We start from the raw sequence: 14,776 nt of genomic DNA on the forward strand, positions 1-14,776 counted from the left end.
CGGAAATAGATTGGCTACTGGGGATGGTCAGTGCTATGTGGGCCTCAGCATTATGTATGTGTTTCATCCATGCCGTTCATCTATGTTTATAGATCATTTTATGGTATAAGACCAAAAATGAGGTATATCTCAATCTCAAGTGGACCACGTTACAGGAAAACAATGTTGAATGAATGTCAAATAGTGTTGAAAGAACGTCGATCATTAAAAACTTTTTGGAGGACATAAAAGTTTTGGATCAAGCCGATCTTTATTTTTTCCATTCATCTGGGTTTATATGACCTAATCAACAGATTGGATGTCAAATAACAGTACACTGGGCCTTAAGAAAATTTTAATGGTGGATATCCAATCACTATTGTTTTCCTATGGTGTGGTCCACTTGATATTTATATTCCTCTCATTTCTGGTATCAAGCCATAAAATGATCTTTAAAAATGGATGAAACAGATATATCATAGTGGGCTCAGAGAAGTGCCCCATGTTAAAAGTTGGGATGTGTATAATGCAAGGGAGAAAATCTCTCTAGCAAAGGATAATTTTGGATTAAAAAAATAATAATCTTATAGCCTATTCTTCATTCCCAATTAAACTAGACTCCCATCACAAAAAAATTTCAACAGGAGCGCTTTCCTTATTATGCGTTAACAAACATCACTAAACATGGAATATTTTTCAGAATTCCGTGTTAAGTACAAAAATTCAGCATTAACTAACAAACAGGCCCTAAGTCATAACACGAGACATCCACGATTTTATATAATCATTATGGTGCCCCTGAAAAAATCAAGGGTGGGTATCCCTCTCCCAAAACATTTCCCCTCACATGCCCCACTTGAATCATGTGTTGGGTTGATTCTTGGATCCTATAGTTAAAGTGGGGTGACGCACATGGTAATTAGAGTGGATTCCATTAAAACATTTAGGAAGAATCACTTATTCTTGAAGTCAAATTCAACTGCTTTTAAGACGGTGGCAATGGGTGACAATTGAGCTTGAAATCATGCCTCAGCTTAGGATTTAAAAATGCCTAAATCGGTGGTGCCACCGTCGTACACCATCTTAGACCCAGATACTTTTGCTATTACCAAGTGATCCTTCAAATCTAATTGACCACTTGGTTAGCCCAACACTGTCAATGCCATCCTTGGACCCGAGAACGACCTAAAAGCCCATTGGGTCGAGGCCCAAAATGATACCCGGCCATGATTGGGCTAAACCCAATGATACCGAATGCGGATTGGCTGATGTACCTCACACCAGCTATATAGCTATTGTATTGACGTCAACAAGTTCTATTGGTCCCATCATGAGGTATGTGTTATATCCAAACTGTCCATTCATTTGGCGAGCTCATATTAAAGGCTTGAGACGAACAATAAGACATATCAAAATATCAAGTGGACCACACTGCAAAAAGCAGCGAAGACCCTTTTTAGGGTTGCATACATCAAGGTGGGCCTTATTTGAAGGTTTGCTACTACTGATGCTCAACCTTACACGACGCATAGTGAAAATCTTCCCGCTAAGAGGAATTGAGGGCCTTATGAATAATGATATTTTAGTTTTCTATTAAGTATTTTAGTTTATTTAAATTAAATATAATGATTTTATTTTCATTTAATAAAAAATAATTTCTTTATAATATAAAACATTTCCAAACGGGGAGGCAAATGTGTCAAATTAACATATTTCAGACATTTAAGATGTTTGTTAACAAACAGGTTGTATCAAATTCAGTACTTAATTTTCAGACTTCGGCCATAATTATTAAACAAGTTTTTTTATTTCAAATTTTAGATTTAGGCTTAAGATTTCAGATTTAGGTTTCAGATTTTAGATTCCATCTTTAGACTTTAGATTTGACAAACGGGGCCTTAGTTTTGGATGGATATGGTTTGAACTTCGAACAATGCATTTGAAAGACTTTAAGACGCCACTAACTCATAAAAGCATAGAATCTACCGTCAATTATACCCATAAAATCGTTTTAGGTTATAGAATCGGAGACTCTACAACTAAGATGACTCATGCATGAGGTGTATGATTAAGGAAGGACATCGGTAACCGAGAACTAAGGAGTTAGGCATCATTCTCCACGCACATTTGCGTACAATAACTACTGATTTAAGATTTTATAATAATAAAAATTTTGTGGTACTATATATCCTTATTTAAAATAATTAGCCTGCTGTAAACGACGTCAGAAACTAACTAGTAAACCATTACTCACCCAACACACCGCTAAGGAAATCGTAATGCCTTGACCTAGGGTGAAATTTTGAAAAAATAGCAATAACCAAAAGGAAGAGTACGAATGTAATATAATAATAAGTAAATAAAAGTAAAGCACCAAATCAAACGACACTTGATCTCTGATCTATCAGAAATCGAATATTCGGCAAAGTGTATAGCATACACTTAAGTCACTTGAATGATAAGCATGGAGTGTATGAGAGAGGAGATTTGCAATATAAAGAAAGAAACTAAAAATTGACGGTCATATCACCCCCCATGCACATGGAGATGTGGGAGGAGGAAAGAGAGCTAAGACACTCCTTCTAAGAGAAGATGGTGGTAGATATCTGGTCACAACCCTACTCTGTCAATTTGGAGTTGTAGAGATAACTTGGATGCTTGTATAAGCTGGTTTGAAAGGCTTAGATTCACTTTGAGGAGTGATAAAACAAATAATTTTACCTCTTAGGAAAGAAATGATTGTTATACACTCGGGTGGTAATAATATTGTTACCTAGATGCGAGTTTCCTTTTATCAATATTTAGGAAAATCTTGGGAGAGATCTTGAAATCCGCCCAAATTTAAATATATATTACATCTTCACTGCTTTTGCACTCTAAGCTCAACAACTGTGGGGGGCTCATGCCCATTTAGGCTTATTAACATGGGGTTGGCTGGCAATGTTGTTGCCTCCTGTGCACTCGTCACAATTCCAATGTCTCGTTATCCTTATAAATGGCACAGGGTGGAGATATCATTGCCAACTAGGTGGGGTTCACTTTCTAATTTTACCAATGAAACTCAAAATCCCAATGGAGGCTCATGACCTTATTGTGGTTTGGGTTTTGGGATGGTTGGGCAAGCTTCCTAAGGGTTCCAAGCTCATAAGGTAATTGTTTTTGTTTGACATAAGTGCATAATTTTGTTGGGATGGGGTGTTTGTAAAAATTCACTATAATCTTTCGATGTTAACCTAAATTTTAGGCATTTGTACAAAAAATCAAGCCCATCCATGATTCGTGTGGGTCACACCAAGGGAAACAGTTTTAAGGTTGAGCGTTACTTTTTCTAATCGCGTCGTCCGCGTAAATGATAAACTATGATGCTTTTTAGGCCCTATGGCAAAAATTGGGTGACGCGCTTAGTGATCGAGTTTGATTTACATAAACATCACTATAAGCTATATGTGAGAAATTTTTATTTGTACATGCGATTCACATCGGTGACTTCGTATGAAAATCGTCCAAATTTGAATTTGACTTCAAGAATTAATGAGCCCCACTGTGATGTTTAATTAAAATTCACCCAATCACCAAGTGTGTCATCCCATTTTAACTGTAGGGCCCAAAAATCAGCCTAATCCATGATTCAGGTGAGCCATACAAAGGAAATAGTTGGGGGAGAGACACCATATATTTCGTTTTTAATTGTAAGGTTCACCTGAATCATAATCTAAGCTTATTTTTAGGCCCTACGCTAAAATGGAGCGATGTACCTAGTGATGAGAGTGAATTTTTAATGTAACTAACAAATGAGAATGGTCTACACCACATACCAATATATCAAACCTTATCATATAATTATGCTCAAACATACCCAATTCAATAATAGATGTTCTTCTACTTGAAAAGTGTTTATACCAAAATCTTATAGAGCCAGATCGATAGTGCAGATTGCATCATGTGGCATATTTGATATTGTTACGGCATGTGTCAAATATATGGAAAACATATTATATCTTCAAGAAGCCTCGATGTTTAAGATATATTCGGATAAGGACGAGTAACTGTTAAGGCCATGTCAACACTGGATCACGTTTTAGGCATTTGATAAAAGCAAAACCACAATTAAGAAAAAGTAACCACTCTTTCCTATTTGGTTACACGTGAAGCGCCACGTGGATAAACAATTATTTTTGCACATCTCTCAAGGAAGGTTATAAATAGCAGAGGCTAATACGAATGGCAACCCTTAATCCTCAATCAATCAAACCAACAATCAACAACTAATGCAACGTTGTTTATCATAATTTAGTTTACCATCTCTACCGCTCATCGATCATGGGATACTTAGTCTCTAGGAGTAGTTCAGTACAAGTCCATCCTCGCGATCACGTTATACTGACTTCTAGTTATAATCAGTAGCTATAATTTCCTTCCATCTACACCTGCATATCGGATCTGAATGAAGACCTTAGCTTTAGGAACCATCTACCTATGCTCATGCGCTGGGTTGACCGTAGTTGTAATTTTTAGTATTGCTTTCACCTCGCTCACTAGCACGCCGCTCCATGAAGTGCCCTGCTGCTCTCAACCAAGTTGGTGATCATGCTGTCATAATTAGTATTCTCTCATTTCTGCATCCATTATCTATCTATTCCGTTCAACCATGCAATTATTGCACCTTCAAAAGTCATTAATTTCTAATGTAAAAAAGAGCTCATAGGAGGAAAAACACATTTGTGCCCACTCCACAGTTGGCTAAATAAATGTATGATTGAACCATGACCAAATATTACTCTATCTCAACACTAGGGGTTGGTGGTCATGGTTTGAATCGAATCCAATTGGTTATGGCATGATCATAAACCTCACACATGTATCGCATGGCAGAATTAGAGACCAACACAGTTGTAACACACCCCGGTGGGACATGTGTGCAGTTGTCGATTGAACTTTATAACAATATGAGTAGCCGATCAATTCAAAATAGTGGTAATATCGACGAGCATGAACTTAATTAAGCCCTTAAAGCAATCTAAATGCATGCCAATTCAAAAGTTATGAATCATCCCCTCCTAGTCATTTCGAAGGTAGGATCATCATCATAAAACAATTATGTTAAACAGTTCAAATGAATTTTAGGTAGTATTAATGTCAGCTTGTAACAACTAACAGAATAAATGAGAGTGCAAACCAAGCAAGCAAGAGCTCATGTCGAAGCTTTTAACAGGCTTTTGATGTTTCTCAATGGCAGGTTCCCTGATTACCGTCATTAGAATAATGAAGTACCTCCATTCAATAAGATTCCTCCAGCACCGTTGAATATACATACATATAACGTTCGGCTACCCAAGTCTTATAGGAAGAAATGGTATTAGAAGAAACGGATAAAATGGCTGACCAAACGGTCAAAACAAAAATAATTCAAACCGCGACATACTCATAGGGGCACAATTCATCCTGAACAACGAAACACTTGTGGGGCAAGTTCCAATGGTGCGACCTATCCAAGGCATATAGCTTCATCAGATAGTTAACCTAGGACCCAAGAACCAGGGGTCACATTTTTTTCCCCTGCAACTGGGCCAGGATGAATTGTTTAATCTAATAAATGAAGTAATCAAACAATATCATGGTCGTCGTAGCAATCGGCCTGTTTACTATAAGTCTTACCTAGATTGAGTTGATCAACCTGTCGATGTGTTGAGAGGGTGCAAAATCCCTGAGTTTACACTTTTTTTCCAGAGATACAGGTTAATCTACAGTGGAACACATTAGTTTTTTTATCATGCAATGCAGTGAATTCTCAACTAATAAGTATGTGAAGCTAAATTTGTTTGTAAATTCATTGACCTACATTATGTTTTCATGGTATATTAATTTATCATCGAATTCGGTTTAGAGATGGTAAGATATGGAGCAAATATTTCACACCCAGATTTTTCGAACCGAGCTCAAGTTTTCTTCAGCTGATTTATCACGCCTAAGATAGTTACTCGACAATTCGGCAGACAGATACATAATCCCAAATTTAAAAAGCAAAGAACAAATATCAAGTATTCCTCCTAAAGCGCAATTTGTTAAAGTAGCTATGAAAGGTTTAAGCGCCAAACTTTGAAAGAAATCCTAATGGATGAATTTGGAAGATTTGATCAATCTTTCTGACAGAGGGACTAGATATAAATGTCTTCTGTGTAAAGAGAACCAATGAAAGAATTCGGCACTCATGATTTTTTATCGGCATTCAAACTATGAATTACTATTGGCTAAAATAAGTTTCAATAAGTCTTTCGTTTGTACGACCTTGACAAAGGCCAGTGACGAATCACTTTTTCAAGGTTCTAATACCACCACAGGAATTTTAGAACAGAACATGTGAAATTCGTTTGATATTACAAAGGTTGATGAAATTTTTGATCTGTTATTAGCTGAAAATTTCATTAAATTATTGTTGAAACAGAGGATTCCTTCGGCCAAAGAATTAAAAAAGTTAGAATATTGTAATTGGCATGGATCATGATCTCACTTCACAAGAAACTGCACTACTTTTAGGAATGTGATTCAATCTAATATAGATTTTGGAATGCTCAAATTAATTTTTAAAAAGAAAGAACAAGGCCATATTAGTAGACACCGATCCATCCCTCCGGTGATGAGAATCAATATAGTGACCACTGACCTGAGAAAGACGGATGCCCCCAGGAAAAAGGTGGATCTTACATCGATAATAGAGCAACGCGGTCATTAACCAAACAATGACGGTAAGAGATCGAAGCTCAGAAGAAACATAAGGGGTGATGCAGGGATGAATGTGATGAGGTCGATCATCGTCTTCCTCAAGGATAACTACTCCGAATTCACAGAGCTTCTCTGGACTCCTCATCGAGACTTCTCGAATCCACGAGGAAAGAAAGTAAGAAAATAGAAATAAATTCAAAATTTAATTGAATAATGAAACAAATGATTCATAACCATTTAAATAGGGATACCAAGCAATGTGAGAAAAATCAAAAGTACACTATAGCTAAAACTTTCTAAAATTCGTAACTTACTATAAATAATAAATTTACTTTTATATTAAGCGTCCTATGTGGCTTAACCACGTTATTCTCCTAATTATTCTAAACACTTTTCATTTTAAACACAACTCCTAAAGCCCAGTAGATGAAGAGTTGTAATCAAATTAAAACTTATTATTTATAGTAAAAACGAAACTAAACATGGAATTTGGTCGTCGATATGATGGAATCTCACAAATTTGACGTGGCCAAAGTAACTCGTCCTACCCCAAAATCATATGGTACGTCGAGTAACTCATTCCGGTTTACAAGATATGCCTGTTTTAAAGTTCTGACGGTCTTGATGTCTTCTGCCTCTGATCGGGCCTTCGCTGGTCCATCTTGGACATGAAAGTGTCCACGACCTGCTCTACATCAAGGGAGAAATGACATTTTGGTGATGATTCGATAGTTAATTAGGAAAGTTGATTATGTGAGTGATGCCATGAAAATGTTGAATGACAGCATGTGATGAAGGTGTATTATGCGTCGAAGAAATATAAGAATGTACACGATAACAGTACTGTTCAAAAATACCAAACTCCAAACCCGGGGTGGGGGGGGGGACACTTTTGAGAACTATGATAGAAAACGATCAAGAATGGTCAAGCCTATCGAGACTACAATTAACTGATGGGTTAGAACTGTCCATCTAAATAATTTTCAATACCCTCTACAGATGACAAGAACTTAAAATTTTTGCAATACCCTTTGGAGAAAATGACAAAGAGAAACGAATAAAGTCATGTAAATGCAAAATTAGAGGTTTGACAGACCAACAAGACCAATGATGTATGGTCGAAAACTTATTTGTTAAAATTAGGCTTGGGTAATCAATTTCGACAAAAAACAGGCAGTTGAAGAGAATGTGTTGTCCAAGGATACTACATAAACTGACCTAGGTAAACTAGATTCGATCGATGAAATTAGAAAAAACATCTTTTCAGAGAAAGCTTTGAGCTACCCAAAAATTCTTAAAAGAAAGCTTATTAATCGAAGAGATGCTGACAAATCCAAAGGTTCTAAAGAATGATAATGACTTTCAATAGGCAACGAATCCAAAGAAATCAGGAAATCTTGATAAACAAGAAAAGATGACAATCTTGTTCGAAACATTGATGTCATTACAAATAAATTGTAACATAGTATTCTCACTCTTACTAAATTTCTTGGTTAAGCTAGATCAACCAAGTATTATTGAAGGAAACATCGAATAGATGGGAGTAACCCTAGTCATAGGAGGGGGGACAATCTAAGAGTATGTAAAATACAGAAGTACATCTACCGTCACCATCGAACCAGGGATACATTTGACCAACCTTCTTATGCAATTTCACAACATCTCAAGACGCTGTTCATATTGGCACACATGAACGGATGTCCTACCCCTCGCATTATGGTGGATAGTAGAGTAACAGTTAATATTTTGCTCAGAAACATATTGAAAAAATTAGGAAAAACTCGTGTTAATATGATCACCATTTAAGTAACAGTCATTGACTTCACGGATGACATAACAAACACGGAAGGAATTCTATTAATCAAATTAACAGTTGGAAGTAAGAAAGCATTGATGACATTTTTCATGGTACCGTCTATTTAAACGAGATTGGATCCATACAATTTATCGCATCTCGTCCTTCTTACATCAATTCCTTATCTTTTAGAATAAATGAAAAGTCAAATTAGTCCTAGCCGATAATAAACTATTTTGTGTTGAGTCTAGTACAATCTAAGTTTACTTTTATAAGAACGAAGTCAGATCAGTAGTTTTCACAGGTCGAGATAGATTTGACCAACTAACGAAAATTTTATCATCAAATAACCCTTTGTTAAAATGAAGAACTTAAGCCTCACCTCCAGTAAAGAATTAACTGTGCTAAAAATACTTGTTATGTATCAGTCAGTGTAATCTTATATTGTTGAAGAGTCAACATGACTAAGACACAGAGGAAAAGATAAGAAGTGGCTGAAATCTCGACTTGGTTCACAAAGCTCTAGCAAGCTTGGGATAAACGTAAGCTAGAAAACGATTATCTTATCAACATAACTAAATGTTTATTAGAATATGATGAGATTGTCGAAGGCGACACGTCTTTCGAGGAATTAGGAAGTTGCACTGGCAAAGCTAAATTATTTGCAAGCAGATGTATAAGATCCATTAGTTGAAATTAATTTAGGAATTGACCAATGTCCTTAACCAACTTACATCAATGGATGCTTATCTCCTGAAGAATATGAAGTAATGGTTGAACTATACAAGAACACAAAGATTGCTTTACTTGAGATTATCACAATATGCCTGGTTTAGATCGAAAGTTAGTTGAGTATCGATTGCCGTTAAAAGAAGGATTTTGACTAGTCAAGCAGCCTCCCAGAAGGATAATTATGGAGTCATAGCCAAAATACAATAACAAAATCGAGAGATTACTTGTAACTCTTTGAATTTTAGGCATCAAGAATGAACTCGATTCCCAACATTTCAAGTGTCACTTTTGCTTTGCGTAAGTGTGATTTTTATGTAGAATTATATTAGCATCCAAACAATCATAAGAGCTAAACTAAACAGTGTATAAAAACCTGAATATAAGTTTAATCAAGCTAGAATCTAACATACATCCGATCACGGAATCCACTCAGTTGGGGGACCCAATAAATAAAACTTAATAAGTATAAAACACACACACACACATATATATCAACACCCACGCACAAAATGCCACAACCAATGGCAGCGAGGCACTCTGCCTATGCCTGCCCATCGTAAACTGGAAGTATGGAGCCTCATCAACTGTATCCACATATGACTCCTCCAGTGTGCCATCCTTGACTGTATTTGCGTCGACAAAGTTATCTTGTTGATGTTTTAAAATACTGTCTCAGTTAGAAGTGAGTGATCAATTTAGTGTTTTCATTTTTCCAAGTTACATATGTTATGAACATAATCAAGCATATGCAACTATAACGTTACAAAACAATAAATTTTCTAAGCTGCTTGTTTAAGTGTATAGATGGAATGATATACGAATGCATGACCCGGTAATAATAATAATTATAGCACTTCCTCATTAACATAATAAATCAATAAAATAACCATACAACTGAATAAATCAACAAATGCCATAATATTCATAGTTAGCCAAGTATTTATTAATCTAAGTTCAAATAATAATTTAGTGAAGCTAAGATACCGCCATTATATCATAAGTCTCTTCTTGAATCACGTGGCTCGTTTCGGCTCCTCACCAGTGTCCATTGATCCAATTTTTTGGGTTCGTTACCTAATACACATTGTGACCAACAATTTCGAAGGTATGCCATGAATGCCCAATAATATGCAAACAGTAAGGGTCGTCACCCCAATATCAAATGTAGAGAATGCTCACCACATAAATTTGTCTCTAAGATGGTAGGCCATATTGAAGTATCAAATATGGAGGGGGCTAGTTACCTATTTTTTTGTCCAAGATGATAGGTCTGTCACCTCCATTTGTGCTGAAAGGTTACTGCAGGGAGGCTCGTTGCCATAGAATAGGTTGACAACCCATACACGATGTCTCATACCACCATGTTTGGCTTATGAGTCTTTTGTAAGATCATAACGCATTAACGGTTATGGACTCAAAATGAATGGTAATAATGGTATTCCATGTTTCATTATGTGTTATACAATCATAAAATAAAAGAATGATTGGCTCTATATTAGATTGATCCGATCGACTATGGAGAACCCCGAAAAAATTGGCATTGGGTGCAAAGCTTCTCGTATAATTTTAACTATTATCGGTTGTCTGTGTTTAACCTCAGTCGATCGTATAAGCTTGGAATCGTCAACCCTAAGCATGCCATATACTTAAACAATTTGTAGATCTCAATCCACTATAATAATAATTTAAGCTATTAAATGCATAAATATAATCATGAAGCATCTTAATACCACACCAGTGTATTTTAATTGAATACATGTACGAATAATTACAGCCCGATTTATAATGATACAATCATATATATTAACTACATTTAACAAATGGCATAAGAGAGTTATAACATTTGAAATTTCATAATGTTCAAGCATTTCATCAAACATGTTGGCTACCAACAACAAATGATATTAAGGTTGTAATAATAACACTATTTAAGCATGTATAGTGTGTATAGTCTTAACAACAATATATAATCATCGTCTGAGAGTATCAAGGGTTGGTAAAAGAAAACCTATAATAAATTGTCCTCACCTTAGTATGATTTTACGCGACCTAATCGCGCTTACGATTAAGGTTTTTAAGGAAAAACTCTAATTCCTAATTCAAATTGAAGGAAAACTCAATAAGAACATGAATCTATTACTAGATTGCTTGAATCAAAGGGTAAGGTGTAAAACTTTTCTTTAATTCTCGGTAGGAGTGAATTCAATGGAGGATAAGGTAGTAACTAGGGTTGTATTATACTGGTCCTTCTAACCAAGAACAATGATTTCTAAATCCAAGCTCCCTACCACTCACTCCCTTTTTCTCTCATTTTCTTTTTTTCTCTTTCTCTTATTTTTCTAAAAAATTAGGGCAATTTTGTATGAGGAGAGGGGGCTCCCAAGAGAAGGGTATTAATAGGCCCAAATGAGGTTTAAATGGCCATAAGTTTTAGAAAAATTGTATTATAACCTTATGGGAGGTTATTTCTAGTTGTTAGGGCCCACTAGGATTTGTATGAAACGATCTACATCGCAGGATAGTTGTCCCTAGTGATAATTTATATATGGTTTTGATCGCCCTGCAATTCGAACGTGACGATTGACAAATACGATCAAAAGTCAGCTAAACACTAATCATTGATTGGGGTCGTAACTATACAAATATATGTATGATATTAATTTAGACTAGTGTATTTAATTAATCTGATCATGATCTAACAGTTTGAAAGCCACAACTTCAGTAAAGTTCGAACAGGGACGATTAATTTAAATTCCTGACAGTTTCTAAGGGCATTCGCACATCTCATGCGCTCACCTTGTTAGCCCAAGTTGAACGATTTAGCATGTAATCTTGGCTAAATGTCTTGCAATAGATGTCAAGCTTACTAAGGAGAATGTCTTTATATAGTTTCAAGTCTAGTGGCCCATTAATGAATGGTCTAGAGCTTGTTTGGTTAATACATGCATTTATGGAATAATTTGGACATTGAGATTTCTTAGGTGCAATAAATAAGGTTTGGATTATCTGAGTTCATGGTATGACATATTTGTAATTAGCAAAAATAGTGATTCGATCATAATCATCATAAATCAATGATTTTCAGCTAAAAAAGTGATTAGGTCAATGTGGTTTAGGTATGTTGGAAAATTAAGATCTAATCCATTAGTTGTCTTCATTTTTAGGTAGATCTTCATTAAACTACAATGATTCCGATTAATCAGTAGTGTGTCATTTAGCTCTTGGCCTTAGAAAATCATATCACAAGGCTAAATATAAGATTTAGGTGATCATGAGTATTCGATAGGTTTCTAAGACTGTCTATGTTCTTTACTGGTAACAACTGTATTTTTGTTAGGATCAAGTATTAAAGATCACTAGGTAATAGATTAAAATAATATTATCAATTTTTTAAAAAAGGATTTTAGAATTCCAAGTTGGTAAATTTTTTAGTCGTTACATTGTTGAAGGTCAACTTCATTCAATTAATAATGTATGTTAAGTAGATCTCTAGTGTAGTTCAATTGGTAAGAAAAGAATAGGAAAACAAGGGTTCGCATTGACTTTAAAAACTTGAATCATGAACTCTAAAAGATGAATATCCTATGTTGGTTGCCAATCAGTTGATGGATCAACCAACAGGTCATAAAATATGATCATTTATGGATGATCATTATGGATACAACCAAATTTACATTATAGTAGTTGGCTATCCATGCTCTAAACTGAAGCAACGACTTTTAAGATTAGTTGTTGATGAGGTTGTAGGGAAACTTCGGCTCGATTAACTTCATTTTTTGTTGCTTTGTAGTCATTGTGGTTGACAAGATTCACCTTAACAAGTTGATCTGAGATTCATCAAGAGCCCTAAAGGACTTTAGTCAGCTCACATGCATGGCCAAAGATTACAGTCGATCATTTACTACAAGATCAGGCAAGTTGAAAGCTAGAAGTGTTTTACCTCCCTCTGTAATAAGTTAATTTCAGAGAGTTGATCATCATAAGATGATGAAACCAGAGTAGGATCGACCACCACCATATGACGTAGTCTTAGGAGTTAGAGAAGTTAACTTTTCAATATTGTTAAATTGGCCAAAGAATGAGGTAATAGGTCTTGACCCATTTTTCAAGAAGGGCCAACCGATTCTCCAACTTATAATAAATCAACGGTAGTGAGAGGTGGATCCCTAATAGGTCGGGCATCAATGATCGGTATTGAGGAATCAACCACGGCTTTGAGCGGAGGTCGTTACTGGTACATTCGACGAAATAGTGGGTTTGACGATAGTCAATTGTTGTTCAAGTCTCTAGGTCAAACTAACTGAAGTGGTCAATATGTGAATCAAAGGATTCAATACTTTAAGGACAGTCTCTGAATTTTTAGCTTCAGCAGTAGGGTCACTATATTCTTTATCTTTTTGAGGAGAATGAGATCCTATAGATGGATGAGTATATGATGAAGGATCAACATGCGTGATTTTTGAGCAAGCTGGACGTTGGCATCTAATAAGTAAAGCAATAATGATACATCTTTCCTCAATAAGGATAACCTTTGGTGGACTGTCTGTATCCACCACTATCTCTGATAGATCCACAACCTTAGTTGATGTTTATGTCAATTGTTCTACTTTTACTGCTGACATAGCTGGAACTTAAGCCCATTCTTCTGATACAGTTAAGGTGTTGCTCCTAATAGTTATCATCGGTCGAATCTCCTTCACTTATTAACAATGATCCACTATAAGGAATAATAATTTAAAGATAAGGCCAAAAAAAGTAATAGACACCATGATCATACAGATATACACCCAATGAACTAGCAAAAGATTTGCCCCACGAGTTATAGCCAACATAAGTCACCCTGGTTTAACAAGGTCGACCAATATAAAAGTGACTTCAAGGAATGGTGGCAGCTCCTCGTCAAATAGAGGTAACTCTATTTCACAAAATTTCCATTATTGTATTTGGAGATACTCACGACGCCATAAAGCCTCTTGCATATCTGATTGATATATCTCAAGAGGTATAATAGGGTTGAACTTTAAATGATAAAATTATTCGAACCTTTGTATAGTCGGAATTTGATTAAGGATACCTAGTTTAGTCAGGTCAGTTGTAATACATTTTTGTCTCTCTTTTATTTTCCTAGTCTTATGTCTGAGATGACCCATTGGACAAGGGGCCGGGCTTGGCTTGGTTCGTTTCTATTGTACTGGAAAAGTAGACGATGAGGTTCCAACTGGTTGAACCTTGAGAGATGAAGGAGGTGGTGTAATAGAACTCAAGGGTTGACAACCCCAAGTATAAGGCTATGATGCAGTAATAACTCGGTAAGACTGAGGTCGATCCACAGGGACTTTGGTAATAATTAGGAGTGTATACGAACCGAGCTAGCTCGATTAGCTCGACTCGGTTCGAAGCTGAGTTTGAGTAGAGTCAAGCTAATTTTTTGAGCTCGAAAATGAGTTCGAGCCGAGTTTGAGCAGGCCCCAGCTCGACTCGACTAGGATCGAATCCAGCTCGAATCGAACTCGGATCCTTTCGCCATTTCTCTGCCTTGTGGGTAGTTTC

This window comes from Magnolia sinica, chromosome 12, assembly GCF_029962835.1.
Source record: "Magnolia sinica isolate HGM2019 chromosome 12, MsV1, whole genome shotgun sequence".
In the NCBI taxonomy this organism is placed as follows: Eukaryota; Viridiplantae; Streptophyta; class Magnoliopsida; order Magnoliales; family Magnoliaceae; genus Magnolia; species Magnolia sinica.